This window comes from Cebus imitator, unplaced genomic scaffold, assembly GCF_001604975.1.
Source record: "Cebus imitator isolate Cc_AM_T3 unplaced genomic scaffold, Cebus_imitator-1.0 Scaffold92, whole genome shotgun sequence".
Classification (NCBI taxonomy): domain Eukaryota; kingdom Metazoa; phylum Chordata; class Mammalia; order Primates; family Cebidae; genus Cebus; species Cebus imitator.
Window position 1 is genome coordinate 7,586,362 of NW_016107407.1, and position 4,354 is coordinate 7,590,715.

At 45.8% G+C, this 4,354-nt stretch overlaps 1 non-coding gene across 1 annotated transcript; it reads right to left on the bottom strand.

Annotated features, from left to right (window-relative positions):
* Positions 1-3,518: 3,518 nt before the first annotated feature.
* LOC119472294 lies at positions 3,519-3,644 on the bottom strand. Its single transcript, XR_005201411.1, has one exon. It is a non-coding gene; the product is annotated as a U4atac minor spliceosomal RNA (small nuclear RNA).
* Between the last annotated feature and the right edge of the window lie 710 nt (positions 3,645-4,354).

The following is a 4,354-nucleotide window of genomic DNA, read 5'->3' on the forward strand; positions in this document are numbered from 1 at the left end:
GCCTGTAATCCCAGCACTTTGGTAGACTGAGGCGGGCGGATCACCTGAGGTCAGGAGTTTGAGACCAGCCTGGCCAACATGGTGAAATCCCGTCTCTACTGAAAATACAAAAATTAACCAGGTATGGTGATGTATACCTGTAATCCTAGCTACTCAGGAGGCTGAGGCACGAGAATCGCTTGAACCAGGGAGGCAGAAGTTGCAGTGAGCCAAGATCACGCTGCTGCACTCCAGTCTGGGCGACAAAGTGAGACTCTGTCTCAAAAAAAAAAAAAAAAAATTGAATGGTCACCTGTCCAGTCTCTAGTGCGTCTCTTTCATGTCTTGTAAGTTCTCAGATGATGCTGATGCTGCTGACTGGGGACCACCCTTTGAGAACCTTTGGCCTAGAGCGGGAGGCCAGTTCTTGCAAGACTTGCCAAGAGATTGGAACCCTGCTCTTCCAGCAGTAAGAAGTTCCTGCAGGCAGACACCTAACCCAGTACCTGCAACAGATTCCGACATAACCTGTTTGCTAGGGTTGGTCTCATAGAGACCGTTCGATGATAACTAATATTGACAGAGTGTGTGCAGTTTTCAGAGAGCTCCGCTTTTCTTCATTTGTTTCTCCTGACAATTCTATGATACAAATACCGTATCTTCAGAGAAAAGAAAATCAAATCAAGTCTGTGATAAGTGTCATGGTGAAGACGGATGAGTGTCATGGAGCTACAAAGAGGTGGCGTGGGGACCTCGGACTCGCCCAGGTCTTTTGAGTCTTCTGTGTTCTCTGTATTTTACCAAGCTGCCCTTCAATCTATTCTTCTGGTTTATTGGGGCATTTTTTTTTTTTTGAGATGGAGTCTTGCTCTGTCACCCAGGCTAGAGTGCAGTGGCGCCATCTCGACTCACTGCAACCTCTGCCTCCCGGTTCAAGTGATTCTCCTGCCTTAGCCTCCTGAGTAGCTGGGATTACAGGTACGTGCCACCATGCCCAGCTAATTTTTTGGTACTTTTAGTAGAAATGGGGTTTCACCATGTTGGCTAGGCTGATTTTGAACCCCTGGCCTCAGGTGATCTGCCGGCCTTGGCCTCTCAAAGTGCTGGGATTACAGGTGTAAACCACCATGCCCAGCCTGGGGCACTGTTTCTAACCAGAAAATTACTTCTTGAGGTGCTAATTAGAGATCATTTTAACACATGCAAAACTGTGTTATTCGGATGGCCATTTTTCTCTGGTTCTATTGCAAAACACAGTAGAAACCTGATCTGGAAACCCTTATTCCTCGTTAGAACATGGCATGGAAAAGGTCTGGTAAAATAGTGAATTAATTTTCATTGTATTTCAGTCATTGTCATCAATGGTGTCAATTTTTCTGCACTATCCAATGTGCTGGAGAAGGACTCTCTCTCTGGATAGGATTGTCCAAAGATAAATTTTGATACTTAGTTCTCAGTTTTGATTTTTCAAATCTCTGATCATTTTCGTTTTCTTTCTTTTTCTCTTTTTAGAGATGGGGTCTTGCCATGTTGCCCAGGCTGGTCTCAAACTCCTGGGCTCAAGCGATCCACCCACTTCAGCCTCCCGAAGTGCTGGGATTATAGGCGTGAGCCACTGTGCCTGGCCAACCGAGGCCTTTTGAATGAGAATTAAAAACCATGTTCATTCATCCAAGATTCTCCCCCATCACAGGGTCCTGAATTCCTCCTCAGTGATGCTGAGAGATGGTGGTACATAGGGCATCAGTTCTGACCAGAGGGAGTCTCCCAAGCCACATGGAATGGAGACAATTGGGCTTTCTGGCCTTACAATCAAAACCCTATCCACCCAAGCCTATTTCCCTGAGACAAGACTCTAAGGAGAGAAGAAAGGGGAAATGCTGTGGGCTCAAGACCGCTGGACAATGTGAAGGTTGGATAGTTGGTCTTGAACAGCAGACAGAGATGAGCCCAGAAGGGCAGTAGTGGCTGAGCAGAGGTAGGAAGAAAGGACAGAGGCTGCCCTGAAGCGTGACGAAGAGTGCTCCAGAGCAGGATGACTCTCCCTTGATAGCGTCCTCACTTGATTTTTTTTTTGAAATGGAGTCTTACTCTGTCACCTAGGCTGGAGTGTGGTGGCATGATACTGGCCCACTGCAACTTCCGCCTCCTGGGTTCAAGTGAGTCTCCTGCCTCAGCCTCCTGAGTAGCTGGGATTACAGGTGCCCACCACCATGACCTGCTAATTTTTTTTGTATTTTTAGTACAGAGATGGGGTTTTACTGTGTTGGCCAGGCTGGTCTTGAACTCCTGACCTCAGGTGATATGCCCGCCTCGGCCTCCAAAAGTGCTGGGATGACAGGGGTGAGCCACCACTCGTGGCCCCATTCTTGGGTTTTATGCACTCCATCAACTACCTTCTCACCTAAATGTGGTTGGGTAGCTTTGGTGAAAGGCCTCTTCTTCAGTGAAAAAATAATTTCAACACGTAATTCTTCATCTTACATAGTAGCACAAGAAAATGCACCACGTTCTGCAGAAATTTCAGAATTCTGGGAATAAGAGTGAGGAAAACTCAGAGGCTACAATATTCATTACCTTAAACTCCAAAAGACAAGGTTCCAACCTGAAGATTAATATTTACATATTTGCGGCTGAGTGTGGTGGCTCACAGCACACCTGTAATCCCCAGCGCTTTGGGGGGCTGAGCCAGGAGAATTGACTGAGCCCAGAAGTTTAAGACCAGCCTGGGCAACATAGTGAGACCTCATCTCTACCAAAAAATTAAAAAATTAGCAAAAAGTGATGATGTGCACCTGTGGTCCTAGCTACTTGGGAGGCTGAAGTGGGAGGATCACTTGAGCCCAGGAATTCAAGGGTGCAGTGAGCTATGATTGCAACATTGCCCTCCAGCCTGGGTGACAGAGGGAGGCACTCTCTCTCTCTCTTTTTTTTTTTTTTTTTTGAGACAGTTTTGCTCTTGTTGACCAGGCTGGAGTGCAATGGTGCGATCTTAGCTCTGCAACCTCCAGTGGGCACATTCTCTAAAAATTAATTAATTAATTAAATTGATTTTTAAAAACCATTTGGTAAGCTGTAAAGATCCATTACTAGTATTCTATGAGACCAGCAGAAGGGACTGTGAATAGGAGAATTCGCTCAAAGGAAGAACAAGGGGGAGGAGCTGAAGACAGACTTCTCCTGCTCACAGTTGTGCCTAAAGGCTACCGTAGCTGTCTTTGGAATACCTGTCTCCCCAAATACACTTATATTACTGGTGTTCGGTGTGTTCTACCGGCAGCATTTCGGTATGACTCACTCTAAACTGAAATGATTCCAACTCTTTGCTCATGTTCCCTGGGTTGCTGACAATCTGCAGATAATGCCAGGTGCTACCAGCACTTGGGGTGCGAGGCCGCTGGGCTACAGGACCCCGCCCCTCTAGGAGCAGTTTTCTCCGCCCCCCCCCCTTCCCCCCCCCCCCCGCCCCAGCTATGGGCACGGGAGAGAGGAGGCAGGGGTAGGAATTGCCCCTAATGCAACGCTTTTGGTTTTTTCTTTTTTTCAAAAATTGCACGAAGGTAAAGCAAAGCTGTCGTTGATGCAGGCGTGTCATATAGACGTTTGCAGTTCCACCCTCACTGTGCGCTCACTGGATAGTGACACAATCCCCAGACAAGGATGGGGGTTGCCCCTAATGTGCTTCCATTCCACTTGCGTGAGGCCCACCAAGCAAACGGTCTATTTGGAAAAAATATAAGGACATTTGCTCTCCTACCTGGAACTGACCTTTGAACTTAGAAGAAAATGAATAAACACATAAAAAGAAAAAAAATGAATAAACACAACAAAGTTAGGTTATTACATAGTGAGGTTCATTTTCCTCCAACGTAACAAGAGTCACACCATGCATGTCGAAGTCTGATACACTCTCTGTTCCTCCTTCCTGCTGTGGGTTCCCCACTAATAACTTTATGAGCTCAGGATGAAATGTCAACTTGAACTTCAGTGTTTGTGGCACAACCGACTATAACTCAGTTTAAGCATTTTTTTTTTTATTTGATTGTTTCAATTTACTCTGCACTTCCTGAGGTTCTTGGGTTAAAACAACATGATCTAATGCAATAAAAACTAGCAAGAATATCTATTTATTCTTTATTTCCAGTAGCACAAGGGCAATTGAACCTCCCCAAAGCATACCTAAACAGTGTTAATAAGCCTGCATGCTAAATGATTTTCTCTCCTTTCCCACACATTCAATTAAGAAATCCCTCGATTTTGCAATGGCGTGTTACCAGCCTGCGTGACAGAGCAAAAAAAAAAAAAAAAAAAAAAAAAGAAAATGCCCAGAGTGACAGGAGACTGAAACTAGGAAGGGAGGCCCCCATGAGGGGTG